The sequence below is a fragment of the Pelodiscus sinensis genome, chromosome 9 (genome assembly GCF_049634645.1).
Source record: "Pelodiscus sinensis isolate JC-2024 chromosome 9, ASM4963464v1, whole genome shotgun sequence".
NCBI lineage: Eukaryota > Metazoa > Chordata > Testudines > Trionychidae > Pelodiscus > Pelodiscus sinensis.
In genome coordinates, this window is record NC_134719.1 from 53745516 (window position 1) to 53770075 (window position 24560).

Sequence of the window (24560 nt, forward strand, 5' to 3'; positions counted from 1 at the left end):
CTGATCACCTTCTTCTTGTTAACATGCCTGTAGAAACCTTTCTTGTTATCCTTCACATCCTTAGCCAGTCGCAATTCCATTTGCGCTTTCGCCTTCCTGATAACCCTCCAGCATTTTCAAGCTATACCTTTAAACTCCTCCCTGGTCATTTGTCCAAGTTTCCACTCTTTGTAAGCTTCCTTTTTGTGCTTAAGTTCACCAAGGATTTCTCCTGTAAGCCAGTCTGGTCTCCTACCATGTTTGCCTCTCTTGCTGCGCGTCGGAATGGTTTCTTTCTGTGCCTTCAATAAGGCTTCTTTAAAATACTGCCAGCTGTCCTGGACTCCTTTCCCCTTCATGTTAACATCCCAGGGGATTCTGCCCATCAGATCTCGGAGGGAGTCAAAATCTGCTTTTTTGAAGTCCAAGGTGTGTATTTTACTACTCTCTTTTCTTCCTTTGGTCAGGATCCTGAAATCTACCATCTCATGATCACTGCTTCCCAGGTTGTCACCCACCTCCACTTCCCCTATTAATTCCTCTCTGTTTGTGAGCAGAAGATCAAGCTGCGCACGGCCCCTGGTCGGATCCTTCAGCACCTGTGTCAAGAAGTTACCCCAACATTCTCCAAAAACTTCCTGGATCGCCTGTGTACTGCCGTATAGGTTTCCCAGCAGATGTCAGGGTGATTAAAGTCCCCCACGAGAACCAGGGCCTGCGATCTGGAAGCTTCGCTCAGTTGTCTGAAGAAAGCATCATCCACCTGATTCAGTGGCCTGTAGCAAACACCAACCACAACATCAATGCTGGTGTTTGCTCCTTTAAACTTAACCCATAGACTCTCAACAGGTTATTCTCCCTCTTTATACTGGAGTTCAGAGCAATCGTAGTGCTCTCTTACATATAGTGCAACTCCTCCTCCTTTTCTCCCCTGTCTGTTGTTCCTGAACAGTCTATACCCTTCCATGACAGCGCTCCAGTCATGCGAGTCATCCCACCAAGTCTCTGTTATCCCAATTAAATCATATTTCTTGGTCTGGGCCAGGGCCTCCAGTTCTTCCTGTTTGTTGCCCAGGCTTCTCGCATTAGTGTACAAACACTTCAGGTAACCAGTTGATCATCCTATCTTCTCCATTCGAAACATGGGTCCTCCTTTCTTGCCCATTCCTCTCTGCATTTCTTCCCGGTATCCGACTTTCCCACTCCCCTCAGGGTTTTGGTCACCGTCCCCCGACGAACCTAGTTTAAAGCCCTTCTCACTAGGTTTGCAAGCCTGCCTGCGAAGATGCTCCTTCCTCTCTTCATTAGGTGGATCCCATCTCTTCCCATTTCAGTTAAGACATATTAAAAATTACTGAATAGACTCTGTTATGTTCCAACAATCAAGCTACAATGAAAATTTCCACTGGTCTTGGAAAGAATGAACTTGTCTAACCTATTCAACTACATGACAATACTTGCTGATTTTTTAAGTCTTGCATATAACTTGCCTACCATGGCTTCTTTTTAAATTAGACTGCCAGGGACCAATGCCCATAATTATGTACTGAATTAAGGCTTTGTGTTATAAAGACATCCTGAAATTTGATTATAATACAGTTTGAGGGGTTTTTTTCAGTTGTGAAGATGAACCATTAAAAGGAACACACTTGTACGTAAATAAGGCCGTTATTGAACAGGCAGAGCTTCAAAAACATTAAACTGAGTCTTCATGGGAGTGACTGGTTGCACAATAAGCTAGTTAGGAAATGGAAGTCCATTTTATTTTTTTTAAAAAGCCATTTACATAGTATCAAGTACTGAAGAGGCAGAGAACAGCTATGAAATGGAAAGATCATTTGCAAACAACCCACATAACCCTGGTTCTGTGGATATAAAACAAATTTATTTCTCAGTTTTGAGGAGTCATCACATCCTAAGTCTATTGATGACTTTAGCTAAGGAGGAACATAAAATGCAATATATAGTAGAGATGTGCCTTTAACTCTTCCTTTATGGTACTAATAAGGCATTTGTTAGCTGCTAAAGGGGAGAGTAAATTTGAATTTCCCACTATAAATTCGTGACTGTCAGATCCCAAAAGTCTAATAGATCATTTGCTAGATGTCAGCAAAGTTAGAGGTTGTTGTTTATTGTCAGGTTGGAATTCATGGAATAATAAGCATTGAAAAGCCCACCAAAGCATGAATTTGACTACATTTATATATATGTATATATTAGTATATATGTATATATTAGTATATAGTATATATGTAATACTGTTGGTTATATAAATGTAGAAATGTAGAATCATACAACTGGAAGGGACCTCAAAAAGCCATCAAATCTGGTCCCCTGCCTTCACGTCAGGATGAAGCACCATCTTCTAGAACATCCCTGACAGATGTCCTATCCAATCTGTTCTTAAATATTTCCTGAGATGGAAATTCCACAACCTCCCTAGGCCATTTATTCCAATGTTTAGACACCCTGACAGGTAGGAAGTTTTTCCTAATATTCAATCTAAACCTCCCTTGCTGCAGTTTAAGCCCATTGCTTTTTGTCCTATCATCAGAGGCCAACGAGAACAATTTTTCTCCCTCCTCCTTGTAACACACTTATAGATACTTGAACACTGCTACCATATCCCCTGTCAGTCTTCTCTTTTCTAAACTAAACATACTCAGTTCTTTCAGTCTTTCCTCATAGGTCATGTTTTCTAGACCTTTAATCATTTTTATTGGTCTTCTCTGGCCTTCTCCAATTTCTCCACATCTTTCTTGAAATATGGTGCCCAGAACTGGACACAATACTTCAAATGAGGACTAATCAGTGGACAGCAGAGTGGAAGAATGACTTCTCATGTCTTGCTCACAACACTCCTGCTAATGCATCCCAGAATCATGTTTGCTTTTTTTGCAGCAGTGTCACACTGTTGACTCATATTTAGCTTGTAGTCTACTTTAACCCCCGGATTCCTTTTTTTCAGTACTTCTTCCTCGACAGTCGCTTCCCATTCTATATGTGTAAAACTGATTGTTCCTTCCTAAATGGAATACTTTGCATTTGTCTATATTACATTTTATCCTATTTACCACAGACCATTTCTCCAGTTTGTCCAGATCTTTTTTAATGATGATCCTATCCTCCACAGCACTTGCAACACCTCCTAGCTTAGTATTATTTGCAAACTTAGTAAACGTACTCTCTATGCCAAGATCTAAATCGTTGATGAAGATATTGAATAGAACCGGTCCCAAAACAATCTCCTGTGGAACCTCACTTGTTATACCCTTCCAGCATGACTGTGAAGCATTAATAACTACTCTCTAAGAATGGTTATCCAGCCAGTTATGCATCTACCTTATATTAGCCCCATCTAGTTTGTATTTCTATAGTTTCTTGACAAGAAGGTCATGCAACACCATATCAAATGTCTTACTAAAGTCCAGGTATCCCACATCCACCACTTCTCCCTTTTCCACATGACTTGTTATCCTATCAAAGAAAGCTATCAGGCAGTAAGCAGCTTTTAAGCAAATGTAAGCAGTTTCTGACTTGCCTGATTGATTAAGTTGTAAAGGTTTCAGGCAAACCAGTTTTGAGGATAATGGATGGCTTAAAGGAGTGAGACTAAGTTACAGAGCCACTTCTATGATGCTATTTCAAATGCAGACTAGGATGGTAGGGACCAAATAGTCTGAACAGCTCAAAAGCTTAAAATGCCTATGCCTAGGAATTAGAACAATTTCTTTCTTTTCCCAACTCTTGGTGAGTGTAGTACCCACCCCCTACATGGACAAGATCTAGCAGGGGCACCCCTTCCTTGTAGCAATATGGGAAAGGCAGATTGTCTAGGACCCCCTAGCACTTGTTTGGAACCTGCCTGGATATTTTATGACAATGAGGATGAGAGTATATAGACCTTTTTGAATAAATAGTCTCTGCAAAAAGTTACCAGAATTATCCATGCCTTTCTTTAAATGCTGTTGGGCTGCAGCCCAAGGATCCTGCAGTTTGAGAAAGTGCCAGTTAGAGCCAACTATCACCTAACACAACTGACCTGCCTTAGTGCTAATACACCTGACTAAATTCTCTTTGTACTGGTTATACTACTGCTACTTTGTATTTTTCAGGCTTAGGAAGTCCCAATATTTTAAAGGCTATCAAGCATATTAATATATTAATTAATATATAATTCAGTTTGGGAATTGCTCACTGTGACAGTTATAACAGGATTCCATTGTACCAGAAAACTTGCATGTAAAATTTTATTTCAATACACGACACAGACTTGTAGGGAAGAAATGATCCCCCATGTAAATCCATTGACATCATTTAACTTACACTGTGGATGAATTTTACCCATTAAGCAAAGTATAAAAAGTATAAAAGTATAAAAAGATCCTATCATTGAGTTAAATGATCATCTTTGTTCTATAGAACACCTTGGATTGCACAGCAAAACAGCACAGCCTATATCAACAAGTCTAACCGCCATTTAGGAATTGCATACCATACTTGTTGCCAAGCTGCTGTGCCAACTAAAGCATTTTAACATGCTTTTTATATTCCTCCCCACTTGAAAGTTGTGTCCCATTAGACCACTGCCATAGGCTACTGATCACTATAGTAGCTTCCACTACCAAACATAATCAAAAGAATCAATTACAAAAGAAAAAAAATCTATTCAGCTTCCACTTTCATAAGCTTCAGAGGTTCTTTGACAATGGGCAAACTGCCTCCAGTAAGGTCACACTTCCATTGTTAGTAACCCTACTAAGAATGATATTGCTTTGATTGTGTCTCAGCTGCTGGGGCTTACTTTGTCATTAGCAAAAATATTGAAACTCGAGTTCCTCACTGTGAAATACAGAGGCAGCTCTTTGTATATGTGCAGAGAAAGGGCACCTTGCTAAACTTTAAAAAAATATTTTCAATCCCGTTTTACATGTTTTTCACAGTGCTAGTTACTTTCATCTATAGCCAGGAATTCTTCCCATTGTTATCTTTATTAGTCACCTTTGGTCCTTCAATAACTTTTTAACTTTCATAATCTCAAAAGTGATAAAATAAGTAGTGCTTCAACCTCCAATCGGGAGTAAATTGGTGTTGATTTCTATAAGGCCATGCTAGTTTACACCAGATAAGGGCTTGGTCCAATATCTCTTAATATCTATATCTATATCTATTCATCTCCCTTTTTCCTCTCTGGGTTACTCGGGAGCAGGCCACTCTCAGCTGTGTGCCTGGGAACCTAAAGTTTTTAACATAAAAGGAGATCCTGAATACCCCAGTGGTGATGTTGGTTAGTTGGGGATTCCCTATTAACCCCCTTGCTGCAGTCCCTTGCTCCTTAGGAATGTACAATGGTGGTGCCTCCATCTGGTTGGTCTCTATACACACTTAATGGTGTGCCTCGGGAGTCTCCAGGAATAAATTAATCTGAATCTAACTCCAAAACAACAATAATAAATAATATACACCTAATTGATTACATTAGAACTAACACACCTTTACTTAACAACTTACAGAAACAGGGTTTAACTGACTAAAAGTGAATAAAAGCAATTAACAAAATAAGCAGAAAGAAAGGAAACTTATCTATCTGGTATTTTCATTACCATCATTTATCCCACCCTGCAGTGTGCACTCATCTGGATCTCAGAATCCCAGGCGCTTGCATGAGCATGCTTGAAGGTCTGCAGCTGGAGTGGAGACAGCACTGTGCAGGTTGTGTGTGTATCAGTCCAGGCAGGCAGCCATTCCAGGCAAGGTAGGCCAGTGCCTCTGGTTCACTGGGTAAATCACTCTGCCTCTCTTCAGAGTCAGTCTGCCTTCTGCGCTCTGTTCCAGGCAGCACTTTTCCAGCTTGGTGGTTTGAGCATTGGCCTGCTAAACCAAGTTGTGAGCTCAATGTTTGAGGGGACCATTTAGGGATCTGGGGCAAATCTGTCAGGAATGGTAGTTGGTCCTGCTGTGATGGTAGGGGACTGGACTCGATGACCTCTCAAGGTCCCTTCCAATTCTATTAAATAAAAACCCATCCATAGTTACTCGCAGTGTCTTCTATGCAGGCCCTTCTCAGTCACAGTCACAGGCACAGCCAGATTCTCTTCCTTTCAGGGACAATCACCAACAGCCCCTGAAGCAGCCTGCTAGATCCAATCCCCAGGAGGCTCTCAGAAGCAGTCTCTAGCTTTCAGCAGCAGCTCCTGAACTAGAAAAAAAGGCTCCACACTAGCAATCTGGCTCCTCTTTCCAAATTGGAGACCCCCCCCACAACTCTCTTCCAGCACAGCCTGGAAGAGAGCAACAGTTTTCCCCCTTTTTTCCCCAAGGGCTCATGAGGCTCCTATAGTAAAGGTAGCCTATGTGTACACACACACACACACACACACACACACACACACACACACACACACACACACACACACACACAGAGATACCCATATTTGATAGATACTCTCTGACTGTATTTTTGTCCAGTTGTGTTTCTGTGTAACTCTTTAGAAAGTCAATCTTAAAGCAAGACAAATTCAGACTGGGAATATGGTGCACATTTTTGAAAGAGACTATTATTGGCCATTGGGACAAGTTAGACAGGGTTGCAGAGGATTCTCCACGCTTGTCAATTTTTAGGTCAAGTTTGATTTTTTTTTCATGAAAACTAAATTCTAGTTCAAAGAGAAATTAATTCAGGGAAGTCATATTACTTGTTATACAGCAAGCCCAGCTAGATGATCCTGGTGGTCCCTTCTGTCTTTATGATCTATGAATTAAAACAAGAGAGATAAAAATATTTTTGTTCATCTGCTCCTGCCCACTGCTATCCTTGCTTTTTTCTTCCCCCAGTTGGCGGATAAAGATCTATACCTCTTGATAAAATAAGAACAATTAAGAGTTCTTTAGATTCTTACTAGGAAAGTTCTATTTAGCATAGTCTATTATGTGATACTTTACATAGGTATATTAACATTGAATACAATATGTTAACAGTGGCAGTGGATTTGAGGGCCATTTTATCTGCCTGCACAGTTTTTTTTCCAACAAGTCTCAACTTATTATGGTATTGTCTTTCTGTTTGTTTCAATATATTAATTTATTTAAAACGATTTGTGTTGCTGCAGTTTGCCAACCTGATGGGCTATATTTTCCATAACATTCGCAAAACTGCACTTAAAAATGTGGCTAGTCATGTTTTTAAACACACATTTTATACCTTAGTTCCTGCACAGACCAACTGTTAATTAGCCATCTAAATACTTGCATTACACAAAACTGATTTATCAGAAGAACAAAATCATGACTGTGAAAAAAATGCATGCAGTTTTCAGCCTAAATTATTGCTGCAACTGAACAGTTTATGTTAAGGCCCATTTGGAAATATGAGCCTAATTATAGGTAGGCAGAATTCGGAGAGTGAAAATAGAGGAAATTGCCAGTATAGTTAAACTGAAAACCATACCACTTAATTTGGAGATCAATATAATTTGTTTTATTTGTGAACTTGTAACTTTTACCTTTATATATTTATTACCTTGCTTAGATTTTATCAAAATATTTTTTTAAATATGTAGTATCATCTGCTTGAGTTTTGTTTAGTTATTATGCTTATGTGGCAGAAGTATGTATACTTACATTGCTTACCAATTATGAAGTGCTTTAGTGGGCACAGTTTCATGTTGATAAAAAAAACATTGAAAATCCAGAAACACAAGTTTGATTTATTCTGGATTAACAGGCACTTCAGTCTAGCCATCTTCCATTCAGCATCACAAAAGCTAACATCCTTTATCATCCCATCAGTATAATGTGCCAGAATGTTCTCATTATTTCACAATATATACAGACAAGTAGTTGAGTCTCATCTATTCTGTTTTCTCATTCCAATTTTATTATACACATGGTCTTTCATCAAAGTCATCAGTGCTGTATTTTTTGCAGCTTTGAACTAATTTCACTCATCTATTTCTTTTTAAATGACCTCACTATTGTAATCTAGCTTCATTTCTTTCCCATAGCTGGGCAGCATATATTGTCCTCTCAACAGCAGCATATTCATGTGACAAAGAAAACTAAGTCCATTACCACTCAAACATTTTGATCTGAAAATTGTTCCACAGTGCAATCAAGTGCTCTCTTTGCTAACAATTCACAGCAGTACAGAACATTGGGCAGGGCTAATGTCTACCTTTGGGCAGTCCTTAAGAAAATGAGATCTCATCATGTTCAGGGCTTCCAGATGCTACTGTTATAGTAATAGTAATAAGTGAAAATGTGATTAAAAGGATAAATTGCCATTCTCGTCACACAAAGTATTCTTTCGAGAGCTGTTATCAATATCTCAACAAATTTATATATTTAAAGCCACAAGAGATGCAGCATTAATTCCTACCTGAGAGGGGGAATATGATTGTGAAGAAGGGCTATGAAAAAAGTGAGTTCTGAGGCAAATTAATAAGAGATAATCTTTCCCAGTGGTTCAAAAAATGTTTGAAAAGATGATATAACCCTGGTAAACCCTGGGAATCTCTGATTCTGTTTTGTAGCTTTGGCCCTAAGAGAGTCCAATTGGCAAAAGAGATGAAAAAAATTCTTGTCAGCTTTTTATATTCCTTCCGACAGAATTCACAGTGATGCAGGTAGCCTTTTTTTCAATCGGTGCTGGGAACTAGAGGTGCAGGGGTTTCTGCAGTCCCCTGACTTGAAGTGTTTTCCATTATATACAGGATTTACAGTTTGGTTCAATAGCTCGCAGCACCCCCACTATCAAAATTGTTTCAGCACCCCTGCTTTTCACAGGTGTGAGGGGGCAATTACCAAAGTCTTCATACTGTGATGTCCCAGAATGGCCCAATAACTTTCTTGATGAACAGGAGACAATTCCATTGGAGAAGCTCACAGTGGCAAGGCAAACCATTTTTCACTTACAAAGCAAAAAAAACAAAACAAAAAAACCCGACTTTATATTGTGTAATACAAATATAGTAAGCGAGAGTAATGAATGTTGGCATTAAGTATTGCATAAACATTAAACACATTGTTTTAAATTCAATACCCAGCTTAGCCTACTAGCTTACAGGTGGAACAGAATGGTTTCCAGCAATCAGAGCAGGATTAGGTCACAAGTACTTAACAGGCAACTCCTCATCCGCTTTTCATGCCTAAAACAGTACTGTGATAGGGGCCTATGGCCAAAGAGGATAGGAGGCAAAGAGGTCTCAGGTCAGGAAAATAGGTCTTATGTGGGATGGAACTGTCAATCTGCAGCCACTCTCTGTTATACAGAATATTGCCTTGAAGTGTCAGGTAAAATTCAACCTACGAGGGCAAATTGTCTGAATTGGCACTCTTATTAGAATTATTTCCTGTAACCATCCTCCAGATATAGAACCAATATTTCCAGCTGAATAAAACATCTGAATTCTATTGCAATTGGCCATTTTGTTCCTGTGTATCCTGCAGATCTATTCATGCATATGCAGCTTAAGGGCAAAGTTCTCTTCTCCAATGTATGTTGAATCTTTTATCAACAGGAGAAATCTCTGTTGTATATTCTGAACTCAGGCCACTTATACTGCTTTCATTATTATGTGTAGGCCTTTCAGCACTTGCTTAGATTGTGATAATTGCTCAAAACAGCTGATTCTTTTTATGTCTTGCTGTAGTACATTGGTGAAATGAAACCTGGTTTTTATGGCTATACCACAGAGTTTATTAGTGATGGACACAAACCTTCTTTCCATGCACAATCAAATATAAGTTAAAAATACTTCAGTTTGGTTTTTTTTCACCTTAGGCAAAAATAATGTCCAACTTAAAAAGGGTTTTATTAGTTATATTATAAATATTTTTCTTTCTGCAAAAAACAAAGATTCCAAGTTAATTTTATCTGTAGTTTTTGACCCTCTCTCTTTTGGCTTACTATACTAATAACATCAAAGTAATAAATGGTGCTGGATTTAGGGCTTGTGAGAAGGATCTGGCTGACAGCCTTACAGAACTATTTCCATTTTATCACCAATTATTGCACCAGCGGTGAAAATATTGCCATGCTACCCCACCAAAGTGTTCCCACACTAACCTGCAAAGGTGCCTGCAGTTTGCATGTTTTTTCAGCCCTTCTGCTGAGACTACCAAGCTCACTGCCAGTTATGGTGGTTATTTTGTGAGGTGGACACCTATCTGTTATGAAAATGGACTAAGGCTGCCTTTTCATTTCAGCTGGTCACCAAACAGTCATCAGATAGCAACAACTTCCATCCATTACCAATCAAAGCAGGATTCAGCCTGCCAGCAATCCTCTAAACAGTCCAGTCCCAGGAAATATAGATCCTAATTATTTGCACATTAGGTGACTCACCGCTATTTGTCAGAACAAAAATAAGAGTAAATGAAAGGTTTTATTAAAACTTAAGCAATTTGCTTTGCCATCTGCTTCCTAGATTTATCAGTTGAATTGCTGAAAATTCCTTTAAAACAAACATTTGATTAACTCCCCTCCCCCACTCGCCATTTGTTAAATTGCTAAGTATGCAGAAATTCAACAAGAAAAAAAAAGATTGCTATCAAAATAAACATTCAGCACAAGGGTGCTATAGGATCATATGCTGCTATTTCAAGGAAGCGCTGGAACATCATAGCAAATCAATGCTTGCACTGCTCTTTACAGCCTGCCAACCTCCCAACGGCAAGTGATCAAATAGAAAAGGCACAATAGATGTTTATTAATATTTGGCAGTTATTCCCTGCCCCCAAAAGTAATTTTAGAACATATGCTAACTCCAATGGTTGCTTTGTCTGGAAATGGTTGAGCTCCGAGTCCACTAGTTTATGGGAGGGAGATTAAAAGAGGGCATTACTTGTGTTAGAAGAAGTTGAACTGGATCAGAGGAGTAACTTTCAACTAATACTCTGATCACAAAACATGAAATTGAGAGAGTATATTGGTGGAAACAGGGCTATGAATCTCAGTTCTTATTTCAGAGGTTTTTTTATAGAGACTGAGGGCCAGATCCTCAGGTGGAAGAAGCTGAAGTCAGTGCATTTATGCTGATTAAAACTAGCTGAAGCTGTGATCACAGAGCTTTACACAGATCTGTTGATTTATTGGGGAGGGGAGGGAAGGGTATTTAAATTATCTCTTTTCTGCTTTGTCATCTGTTCACTTGACAACTATTGTTGCCAGATGACCTTAGCACAAGCTAATCTTCTGGAGAGCATGACAGAGTCAGCTTAAATTAGGTTTATCTTCTACAATTGGAAAATTTCCCATTTTTACATTAGATCACATTAAATTTGATAAACCCGTTAGAGAGCCACTATGACTCTGCTGTGATTTCAAAAGTTTAATAATTCAAAGTAATTCCAGGGAGATATAACTCCCTCCTCAGAATACCCAAAATTGGTACAATATATTGATTCATTGTCAAAAAGGATATACAGAAAGAATATTCACACTTTCTAAAGAGATGTTTCTCTCTGGGGATATTGGCTCAGAGCAGAGACATAAAAAGAACTTGAACTTTAAATATCACTAAATCTTCTGTTTAATCCTGCAATGTTTCCGGATAAGTTGAACACAAGCCGAGCTGATAAGTTTGTTTTATGTGTGTGGCATTTCAGAAATCATGCTGAAGGACATAGACACAAAGATGGGAGAAATTATATTGTTTAGAAGTCAAATGGGACATACTGGGACTGACTTTCCAAAGGGCAGAAGGCAAGGTCTATGTACAAAAATGTGCCTGCAAAATTCATTCCTAATGTTCAGTGTGAAATTATTGCACTGGTGTGCACAAATCAGACATTAGCATATGCAAGTGGACTTTTGCAAATTTCCCATTTGCTACACAATTTCAGAAATTTAATGTACAAAATAGTCCCATATTTCATTACAAACACATTTTGATGTGTTATATTGGAAATGAATGTGGAAATACCTCACCAGAACCTGGAAGTAAGTTCTGAGTGATATGGTGAAGTATGGAGTAAGTTAGAATGATGGAGGATCCTTAGAAAATTGCACAGTAATCAGTATCAAAGAATGTATTGTGACATGGTAGAATATGAAGCTACATAAAACAAACTTGTTGTTATGGTCAATTTGCTGAATAAAGTTTTAATGGGGACAATACTTCCAGTTAAAGGTGGAACCATTAGCATCCATTGTGAAGTGAAGCTGCTTTTCTGAGAGTTCAAAGTAATCTGGAGTTGTATTCTGGGTAGGGTAATTTGATTTCGATGTGTGTCCCTTTTGTTATGGATGTTCTTAGAGAATTCTGAGCATATGCTGTATCACAGCATGCAGAGGGGTATGTTTAGTGTGGTGTAGATGAACAGACAGGTTATCAGATCAAAAGGAAAAAATACACAGAATGGGATTTTCAAAGCTACCTAAAAGATGTGTTAAGAAACTCCACTTTTCGTAGAAAGCTGTGAAGATACCCTTTATGTCCAATATGTAATGAGAAAACACCTCCAGAGAATGGTTAATATAAAGCTCTTTTTTTGTGTGCACAGTGTGGTGCGTCGTGAGCTTCCCTGAAATAAAGGACCTAATTATTCCAACTGGATTGAGAACTGGTTAAAAGACAGGAAACAAAGGGTAGGAATAAATGGTAAATTTTCAGATTGGAGAGAGGTAACTAGTGGTCAGTCCTGGGACCAATCCTTTTCAACTTATTCATAAATGATCTGGAGAAAGGGGTAAGCAGTTAGGTAGTAAAGTTTGCAGATGATACCAAACTGTTTAGGATAGTCAAGGCAGAAGCAGACTGTGAGGGACTCCAAGAAGATCTCACCAAACTGAGTGATTGGGCAACAAAATGGCAAATGAAATTTAATGTGGATAAGTGTAAAGTAATGCACATCAGGAAAAATAACCCCAACTATACGTACAGTATGAAAGGGGCTAATTTGGCTATGACAAATCAGGAAAGAAATCTTGGAGTTATTGTGGACGGTTCTCTGAAAACTTCCACACAGTGAGCAGCGGCAGTCAAAAAGGCAAATAGGATGCTAGGAATTATTAGGAAAGGGATAGAAAATAAGACCCAGAACATCTTACTGCCCCAGTATAAAACTATGGTACGCCCACATCCTGAATACTGTGTACAGATGTGGTCTCCTCACCTCAAAAAAGATATTTTGGCCTTGGAAAGGGTTCAGAAAAGGGCAACTAAAATGATTAGGGGTTTGGAACGGGTCCCATATGAGGAGAGGTTAAAGCGACTGGGACTTTTCAGTTTAGAAAAGAGGATACTGAGGGGGGATATGATAGAGGTATATAAAATTCTGAGTGGTGTGAAGAGGGCCGATAAAGAAAAGTTATTTATTAGTTCCCTAAATAGAAGAACTAGAGGACACCAAATGAAATTATTGGGAGCAGGTTTAAAACTAATAAAAGAAAGTTCTTCACACAGCGTGTAGTCAACCTGTGGAACTCCTTGCCAGAGGAGGCTGTGAAGGCTAGAACTATAATAGAGTTTAAAGAGAAGCTAGATAATTTCATGGAGGTTAGGTCCATAAAAGGCTATTAGCCAGGGGATAAAATGGTGTCCTTGGCCCCTGTTTGTCAGAGGCTGGAAAGGGATGTCAGGAGACAAATCGCTTGATCATTGTCTTTGGTCCACCCTCTCTGGGGCACCTGGTGCTGGCCACTGTCGGTAGACAGGATACTGGGCTAGATGGACCTTTGGTCTGACCCAGTATGGCCGTTCTTGTGTTCTTATGTACGTACAGCTGGAGTTTCAGTTCTCAGTGACATAGCTAGGCAGAAAATGAAGCCTAACATATCCCCTGGCTTTTACATGCACAACAGTGGAAAAGTCTCAAGAAAAATGCTTAGTGTATTGCAAGAGGTACAAGACAATGAAAATAAACCAAACAACATAGAAAGTATGCTTTAAATGGGAGCATTAGGGAATGAAAGATGTGGAGAATTTGCGTTTCTTTTATCAATGGGCACAGTATCTATCTGCAGATTTATTTAGTGTTGCTTTTGCTTTTTGCTTTTTCATTTATTTATTTATTTAGTAAAAGAACATAAAGATGGCTATCCTGGGTCAGACCAAAGGATCATCTAGCCCTGGATCCTGTCTTTGGATAGTTGCCAATGCCAGCTGCCACAGAGGGAATGAACAGAGCAGGTCTTCATCAAGTGATGATCCTTCCCAAGTTCTGGCAAACAGAGCATTGAGACATCATCTCTGCCAGTCCTGGCAAAGGGTCGTTGATGGACCTAGTCTTGATGAACTTATCTAGTTCTTGGATTTGAACCCTGTTATTGTCATGGCATCCTGTCATAAAGAGTTCCACAGGTTGACGGTGCAGTGTTTGAAGAAATATTCCCTTTTGTTTGTTTTAAGCATGTTGCCTTTTGGTTTCATCTGGTGACTCCCTAATTCTTGTGTTCTGAGAAGGCGAAAATAAGCACTTCCTTATTTACTTTGTCTGCTCCCACCATGATTTAAATGAGTGATAAAAAGTTATTTTGTTTTAATAAATGTGACAATGACATGCTAACACAGAACATACTGCTAGCACGCCAGTATGTCGTGAAGCCAGTTTTGGTGTAAATGGTAACTGATTAAGCAGGGCTTCTTATATCACATGTAATGGTAATAGAACAGCAGAGTCCAAAATGCACACACAGGGCCTCCTGTCAGTCTGCAGAGTCCCAAAATGAATGACCGATTAGTGGCAAACTGTTGACATAATCAGTCATTTAGATCACTTAGGAGCTGTGCAATCAGAACAACAAGGTTTATCACAGGGAGTTAGAAACCACCCTTGTTGTATAATATGCTGATTACCTGTATCCGAAGCACATGAGCAAAATCTGCTTTCCACTTCTCAGCAGCCAAAATCAGAATGACTGCAAAGAAAGCTAAGTGGAATTGCAGACATCACTGTGCCCATTCTGGAGGCAAAACAGAAGTCCCAGCTACCATATATTATAAATCTGTTCAGTTATTTGAAAGCTTAAACAAATCACTGGTAGTTTCCTGTAAAATGGCACAGATAACATAGTTGAGGAAATAATAATAAGAGAAAAATTATTCCTAGAGAGCTGGGTGCTCAGCTGGAGAAGATAATTAGGTAATGAATGGTTAAGTAATAGTTGAAGAGGTGGCATGCAGGTATAGTAAAATAAATCAAAGTGTCCAGAGAGATAGGGGCTATGTCTACACTGCAGTTATTTTTCGGAAAAAGGTACGCAAATTGTGAACCACAATTTGAGTACCTTTTTCCAATTCTTTTTTCGGAAGAGGCTTTTCTGACATTTGTCCCAACTACACGGGGCCAAATGTGGTAAAAACCTCCTCTTTTGGAAGAGCCTTTATTCCTCATAAAATGAGGAATACCGGGCTTCAGAAAGAGCACACATGCTTTTTCAGAAACTGATCCAAAACTGATTGCTTTGACATGAAATTTGCCATGTGATCATGTGTGCACATGTTCTCTCTTGCTTTCTCTCTTCTTCTCTCTCACATATCACATTGTATTGAGAGACTGAATAACCTATGTCAGTGGTCCCCAACGCGATGCTCGTGGGCACCATGGCACCCACCGGGCCATTTCTGTGCGCCTGCCAAGTGATCGGGGCCAGCCCCACCCCCGGGCATGTGGTGCATGGGTGGTGTTGGCCCCTGGGCACACAGCATATGGGTGGCCCCGCCCCCGTGTGCACGGCACAAGGGCTGTGCCAGCCCCAGGCGTTTGGCGGTGCCAGCCCCTGGGCGCGTGGCACATGGGTGGCCCCACCCCCAGGCACACAGTACATGGGCTGTGCCAGTCCCAGGCATGTGGCGTATGAGTGTCCCCTCCCCTGGGCACGTGGCACAGGAGCGGCGCTGGCCCCAGGAGTGCAGCGCATGGGTGGCGCCGGCACCTGGCACACGGAGTATGGGCGTCCCCGGCCCCTGAGTGTGCAGCGTATGGGTGGTCCTGCCCCCGGGTGCACAGTGCAAGGGCTATGCTGGCACCGGGCATGCAGCGTATGGGCATCCCCGCAGTGCAGGAGCGGTGCCGGCCCCAGGCGCACAGTGCGTGGGTGATGCTGGCTCCTGCGCATGTGGCACAGGAGCAGCCCCAGCCCCGGGAGTGCAGCGCGTGGGTGGCACTGGCACTGGGCACGCAGCGTATGGGTGGCCCCGCCCCGGGCGTGTGCGCAGCCCCACCCCCGGGCGCATGTGCGGCCCTGCCCCTGGGCACCCGGCAGCCCCAAAAGGTTGGGGACCACTGCCCTATGTTAATGTGACAATAATTATCAGATACTTCCATATAGTTTTTTTGGGGGGGAGACTCTTTGTTTTTAATTGCCATCTTGCGGAGTCTATTGGACTCAAAGGGAGTGTCTACACAGCACCCTAAAGTTAAAATAGCTTATTTTGAAATTTGGCGCATCTACACAGAACCAAATTTCAAAATAACGCCCTATTTCGAGATATCCCTTAGCCCTCATGGAACGAGGTTTATAGGGATACTGAAATAGCACACCCATTATTTCAAAAAATATTTAAAAATAATAGGTGGCTTGTTATCTCCGGTATCCTGAAATAACCACGTGGTGTAGACATACTCACAGTAAATAAGATTCACACAGTTTGATGCAATGCTCAGATTTTCTCTTTCTTTAGACTACAGAACTTTCCTGTGTCTCTTACTTGGTCTGAACAATCACCTTTGTGTTGATTCGCCCCTTCACTAGCAGTGCTTCCTTCAGCCAATAGAAGCTATATTGTACACCATATAAGGAAATAGGGGTGGGTAAATCTCCTGGCCATGCCCCTTCTGGATCCTGTTGAGGTTGTGATTTCTGCTGCTGGGAAGAGAGCAGAGGTTACTTACTTGTTCCTTTTCACTGAAGCCAGCAGACAGGGAAAGATGAGCTGAGAGGAGTCCTGTCTCCAGATCCTCCTTTTGTTGATTAGTGTAGCTAACAGAACAGAGTGCATAATGGGGACTGAACTGTTTCAGGAAAAAACTTCCTTTCCCAGGACAGGGGGCAAGCAGCAGAGATTGTGTGTCTGTTCCTGAGGCAGTGAAGAGAAGATTACAAACTATTCCCACTAGAAAACACTACCGGTCTCCTGCAGAATCCAGACTGAAATTTAGCAGCACGTGTAAGTATCATTCATATACAGCACATTCTGGCAGCCAAAGCTAAGGAAAAATGAATTATGCCACTACATGGGGAAGGCTGTAAGAATCTCACAAGTAATGGAAAGGGAGGAGGAGACTGAAAAAATGGTTACCCTCTATGTGCTTCTGATATTTCCTCCAAAAATATAAACAAACAAACAAACAAACAAACAAACAAACAATGGTGTGAAGGGCGTACTTTCCCCACACTGAGCAGGAGCAGATTAATTCAGCCCTGAGAGCTGAGAAGGTCACCCCTCCTTTACCTTACTGAGTGTACTCAGGCTGCCCTGCTATAAAGGAAAGCAGACTCAGCTCAGTTAGGGCTGGCAGTTGGAGGGAGACGACATGCCTCGCCAGCTCCATACAAACCTCAGTGACTGCCCAAATGCCAAGATGCTACCACACAGGCTGGAGACCAGACATGTCTAGAGACTGCACAGGTTACAGGAGTAAATGGAAGTAATCAGAACCCAAAGAGTTACCAGTGAACAGAGACATTTGAAGCAGGAAGCAACTCAGGGTCGGTGACGGCTACAGGGTGAGTGAGCTGCCATTGGAGAGTGAGTGTGTTGTGGCTGGAATTTCCCTGCTGACTCAGTAGCAAGAGCAAGCCACTAACAGGTCCCTGTGCTGGGGTCCAGTGGAGTGGTAGGGTGTGGACCACCCTGCTGGGGGATATAAACCTTTCCGCTATCTATATACTCTGACCAGTGGGTCACATCAGGACTATTGAACTGTACAGCCCTGCCATTAGAGGCGAGTTGTAGACTCTGGTCATTAGGCCACACTGGGGCTATTGAACCATGCTGCCCTGCCAATAGAGCTAGATATAGATTCTGACCTGAGGACTAGAGGGGAGGAGTAGACAGAATTTGGTGTTTGAGATTAGAGACACCAGTTGGGGAGAAAAAAGGGTGAATACAGTCATGACAGGCATTAGGTGGGCACCCTCACTCTGCCCAGGACAGAGTCTTCACCTCAGCCATGTGACAGATGGTGTTGTATCTAAGGCACTAGATTGGGACTCAAGAGACCAACGATAAATTACAGGAGGCCCCCACTTTATGACGGCCTGATTTACGCCCCCCCACACTTACAACCTTTTCCGTAAGTGCAGCAGGGGCCAAAATCCCCTGACTTATGTCCTTGCCCCACATTAATGATGGCTTACAGTGCCTGTTGTAAATGCAGGTTCGAGTTACAATGACCCCTACTTGCAACGCTATCCTCAGAGCCAATCGCGTCACAAGTCAGAGGCAACCTGTAATGGCTTTGGCACAAATTTTCTTTGTGAACTTGGGCAAGCTATTTAGTCTCTCTGTCTATTTTCTTCATTTATAAAATGGGGATAATAGTACTTTTCTACCTTCATAAGGATAAATTAATTAGTGAAGGTGAGGCATTCAGGTAGTAGATTAATTGGATCTGTGTAAGTCAATAGAGTAAGATAACTAGAGTTTTTGAGTACATGAAGCAAGGACAAGAGTACCAGTGTAATAAATACATCTGGATTTAGAGGGCTGAATTGCACCCCATTATTAGGATTCCAGATTCTAAATATCCTCTAAATCTGAAGAATAGAGTGTTGACCCTATTCCTCACACAGACCGTCTCTCGGAATTCAAAACCTTTTCTAAGGCAACAAAAAGCAAGACATAGTACAAGTATGCCAAACAATGAGTTAGTGCCAATAGAGAAATGATTTCTTAGAAATGTTAGTTTATGCTCTTCTATTTTTATTGACCTCATTGTAGTATGTAATAGGCCAGATTTTTTTTAAGAATATTCAAGTATTGTTCTACTCTCTTCATGTCCCCGAGGCAGATTTTGAAAGACATTTAAGTGTGCAGGTAAAGAGGTGGTTCTGAGCAATTTCCTATTTGTATTTGATCCCTCACAGTGAATCTTCCCTGAAAAATCTCTTGTGCAGATTTTCAGTGAGATGTAGGAAATTCACCTTAACTATTAGTTTTAAGAAGACTGATTTTCCAAAGGATGGAAAACCAGTGCCTGAGATCACTCTGGGCTATGTTGACAACTTTTGCTATTTGGGTTCTATGATCAAGAGGAATCTTGACCTTCAGACAGAATTGAATAATAGAACTGGAAAACCATCTAAGAATTTTGGGTGATTACAGAAATATGCATGGAAATACAGCAAACCTAAGACTAGCTTGATGTCATCACTGCTTTGTGGTTCAAAAATGAGAACTGCATATGCTGGGCACACCAGGAAACTTAAGAGCTTCCTCATCAGATGCCCAAGCAAGATCCTGAAAATAAAATGGGAACACAAAATACCAAGCACATAGGTGCTGGAGTGCACGGGACTGACACTTCTGAGAAACTACTATGTTGAAGAGAAAGTTGTGGTGGCTTGGTCATGATAGGAGAGCGAGAGGTGAGTCTATCCCCGAGAATATTTTATTCAGTGACATCTGAGACAGCTCTGAAAGCAAAGTCAGCCTTTATGGCAATACCACAAGGTAGAAGATGTAGAAATCTGGGAAGAGCAGGGAGAATCCCATGCAATCTGGAGCAGAGCAGTTCAGCACAAATCAGCTTTAACCTAGAGAATGGAAGCAAAGCAAGGAGACAGCAGTGTGCTGTAATCTTGGGCTCCAACTCTGACAACACATGGATTTGTTAAATTTGTAATGAGCTCTGTCAGTCCCCAATTGGAATTGTTAGCCATAAGCAGATTCATTAGGCACCTGACTCAAGCTTTTATGCTTATACAGCGTGGACCTCCCTAGTCCGGCACCCTCAGTTCCTGAGTAGGCCTGGATGAGGGATTTTTCCAGATGAGGCGAGGTCATTTTTGGACTCCTGCAACTCCCCTTCCTCCCAGCTAGCTCTCTACCTCCTTCTGGCCCTGCTGCCCTGCTAACCTGCTGGGAAACCAGGCAGTCATTGACACCATGGCTCCACTGGGCAGCCCAGTGCTGGGGCTCCAGGCAGCCATGTGCACCGGGGCTTCCTGAACAGCCCTGCATACCACCAGGGCTCCCTGGGAAGCTGCTGGGCAGTCAACACGCTAGGTCTCTCAACCCTGCTTGGCAGCCCCACTGCCATGTGCTGGGTGGCCCCACCATCAGCTCCCAGTGGGACCATGGATGTTGCCGGACCAGAGAATCCTGGTTAAGAGAGTTTCAACCTGCACCATGATCCGCTCAGTCGACAGTTGCCTATTATTAAGTACTGAAAAATGCAGGTAGACACTGCATGAGATTTCTAAAAGTACTGGACATCTATCCCCTTTGATGGGCTTCAGTAAGAGGTAGCTGCTTTGGAAAATCCTACTAGATCCTATCTCAGAAACCAATATACCTTAAAAAATCTAGCTCTAATTGAGTTAGTCCCATTTTCAAATCTTATCTAGGCACTTAAGAGCCTGAAGCTCATTGAAAGTCCATCAGAATTAGGCTCCTACATTGCTAAGTCACTTTGGAACATGGGCTGATTGAATCACACAGGCTGTGTCTACATTGGCAAAATTTTGCGCAAAAGCACTTGCTTTTGCGCAAAATCTTGCCGCCTGCCTACACTGGCCACAAGTATTTGCACAAGAACACTGACATTATAATGTACAAATCAGTGCTTCTTGCACAAATACTCTGATGCTCTGTCAGCCGATGGTCAGGGCAGTGTGTGGTATGTGTGTGTGTGTGTGTGTGTGTGTGTTATATACCCGAGTCTTCAACTGCTAGGATCGAGATCCCTTCACAGCGGGCAGCCTAGAGAAGGCTGACGGGCGCCCCCAAGAGTTTGCAGGGAGAGTGTGTCCCTACGCAGCGGGCAGCCCAGAGAAGGCTGACGGATGCCCCAAAGGGTCTGTCCCGTGGAGGCGACAGGACCCAAACACCCAGCTCTCCCTCACTGTGTCTGCCCTATGACCAGCTGGAGTTCTTTTAAATCGTGCTTGGTTCTGTTACAGCAACTGAAGGAGTCAGGATAAAGCTTAAACAGTTACAGGTTTATTAAAGAAGCTTATAAATCACATGGTTACAATGGCTATTGCTCTATTTCTTAACTGCTAGCAAATATAGATCTTAAAAATGGTTACAAAGAAAATATAGAAAATAGAAATAATGGTACCAAGTGACAGCTTAATCTTTAAAGAGCTCTAAGTCTATGTGTACACTTAAGACAAAGGACACATCCAGGTACAATTTTTACCCCCTTCTGTGCCTCTTGACTCCAACGTATCAGGCCAAGGCTGGTCCCTCAATTCCTAAGAAAGACGAATACAAGGTGGGCGTCCCCGTGGAACCTCGGGAGGCCAATCACCTAACCCGACCAGCAGATAGATGGTAGATTGACGCTCAGAGTGAGTGTGCTGCTGGACCCATCTTTATACTCATAGGGGCCCATATCCTTTTCTTATCTAAGATGCCAGATTGTGTTGGTCCATCTTTGTGACGCTTACAAGGGAGTTTCAACTTAATTTACACTGCGCGACCAGGAACAGGTAACAGGAGAGTTTGGAGAGGGAGTTCTCCAGGTAAAAGAGGAGTAAAAACAGGACCCTTGTGGTAAGTGGCTGTCTGGAGTGTGTGTTTGTGTGTGGGGGAGTTATTTGCAGTGTGCTGAGCTTGTGTTTGTCTGTTTGGTTTGTTTGTTTGAAGGAGCTTCTAAAAGGTTTGAAATCTAGAAGCCTCTGTTAATTGGCTGAGCCTCAGTCAGGGGGAGGGGCTACCAGAGCTATATTAGCCTGTGACTCAGCGACCAGGGAGAGCGCGTCCAAGAACAGGTAACAGGAGAGTTTGGAGAGGGGGAGTTTAGAGGGCACTAGTGACTTGTGTCCTTCTTTAAAACCTAACTCTTAGAATAATCTATACTCCAGAAGTTTAAAAAGAATCCCAGTTTGTACTTAAACTTATTCATTACAAACATGGAGACAGAAGCCCAGCAGCAGAGTGGGGGCTATCCTGTTTATTGCGTCGAGTGTAACATGTATGATTGCCTGCCCTGTGGGCGGGTGGCGTATGTGTGCACCCGTTGCAAGGAGCTCCTGACCCTCAGAGACCGAGTTCGGGCTTTGGAGGACAGGGTGGCTGAACTGGAGGAGCTAAGGGAGGTAGAGAGCTATGTTGATGAGACTTTCCGGGACACTGTAGTACTGTCCCACCTCCAGTCTGAGAGCCCCAGTGTTCTTAAGGAGGATGAAAGTCTCAAGGGAACAGAGCATTTAATGGGAGCAGAGGGAAACCATCCCATAGTTGGGACCCTCCTCCCAGAGGATGTTGCAGTATCCTCTTGCACTGAAGATACCTCTGATGGGGAGGGAATGCCAGCTAGGAAGAGGCAGGTGTTAGTAGTGGGTGATTTGATCATTAGAAACATAGATAGTTGGGTTTGTGATGACCGGGAGAACCGTATGGTCACTTGCCTGCCTGGTGCGAAGGTTGCGGATCTCTCGAGGCATCTAGATAGACTTATGTGTAGTGCTGGGGAGGAGCCGGTGGTCATGGTACATGTAGGTACCAATGACGTAGGGAAGGGTAGGAGAGATGTCCTGGAGGCCAAATTTAGGCTGCTAGGAAAGAGACTGAAATCCAGGACCTCTATGGTGGCATTCTCGGAAACGCTTCCAGTTCCACGCGCAGAGCCGGGTAGGCAGGCAGAGCTTCAGAGTCTCAATCCGTGGATGAGGCGATGGTGTAGGGAAGAGGGGTTTAGATTTATTAGGAACTGGGGACACTTTTGGGAGAGGGGGAGCCTATACAGGAAGGATGAGCTCCACCTAAACCAGGGTGGAACCAGACTGCTGGCACTAAACATTAATAAGGCTGTAGAGCAGTTTTTAAACTAAGAGATGGGGGAAAGCAGATTGGTGCGGAGATGCATGTAAATCGGAGAGAGACTTCTCTTAGAGGAGAATCCGTTGATAGAGATTCTCTAAGCTGTAGTCGGAAAGAGAGGAGGGGAGAGGGCAAACCATTGGCCAGAGGTGACAAACAACCGCATACAAAGGAATCCAATGCATCAGGGAAGGACAGACAAATAACCAGTGGCAAATTTTTAAAGTGCTTGTACACAAATGCTAGGAGTCTGACTAATAAGATGGGTGAACTAGAGTACCTCATATTAAATGAGGAGCTAGACATAATAGGCATCACTGAAACCTGGTGGAATGAGGAAAATCTGTGGGACACAATCATACCGGGATATAAAATATATAGAAAGGATAGAACAGGCTGGGTGGGTGGCGGAGTGGCACTGTATGTGAAAGATAACGTAGAATCAAATGAAATAAAAATATTAAGTGAATCAACATGTTCCATAGAATCGCTATGGATAGAAATTCCATGCTCCAATAATAAGAAATTAGCAGTAGGGATATATTACCGACCACCTGACCAGGACAGCGATACTGACACAGAAATGCTGAGGGAGATTAGAGAGGCTACCAAAATAGAGAACTCTATAATAATGGGGGATTTTAATTACCCCCATATTGACTGGATACATGTCACCTCAGGAAGAAAAGCGAAGATAAAATTTCTCAATGGCTTAAATGACTGCTTCTTGGAGCAGCTAGTGCAGGAACCCACAAGGGGAGAGGCAATTCTCGATTTAGTCCTGAGTGGAGTGCAGGATCAGGTCCAGGATATAACCGTTACAGGACCGCTTGGGAATAGTGCCCATAATATAATAACATTCAACATTCCTGTGGTGGGAAGAACACCTCAGCAGTCCAGCACCCTGGCATTTAATTTCAAAAAGGGGAATTACACAAAAATGAGGAGGTTTGTTAAACAGAAATTAAAAGGCACAATGACTAGAGCCAAATCCCTGAAAGCTGCATGGAAACTTTTTAAAGACACCATAATAGAGGCCCAACTCGCAAGTAGTCTTGTGCAAGAGGTCAGTGTAGACAGGTAACATCAATTTCTTGCACAAGAAAGCCCGATGGCTAAAATGGCCATCGGAGCTTTCTTGTGCAAGAGAGCATCTACGCTGGCACGGATGCTTTTGCGCAAAGGCACATGCCAGTATAGATGCTGTCTTGTGCAAATACTTTTAATGGAAAAACTCTTCTGTTAAAAGTATTTGTGCGAAATCATGCCAGTGTAGACATAGCCTTAGGTTTTGTTACTCTGAGTGTGACAATACTTTAATACCTTTACAAATCTGAGCCCCGACATCTTCCAGTCATCCATTAAGAATATGTCCAACATGTGCCATGTGTGGTTTATTTGCTCTTTCTTATCCTCTGCCAAGGCGCAGATTGACATGTTCAGTATCATCAATTTCTTTGGAAGGGGTTTTGTTTTGTTTAATTTACATGCTGTTCTGTTTGTTAAACAAGGCAATGCTGACGTATATTCAGAAGGCAGTGAGTTTTATGATAGTTCCTATTTCCTGGTGGAGTTCATTCCACTGTCTCATGCATAGGTGAACTTTATTCTTATTGTAGAGAGTGTCATTGTGTCTTAAAGAAC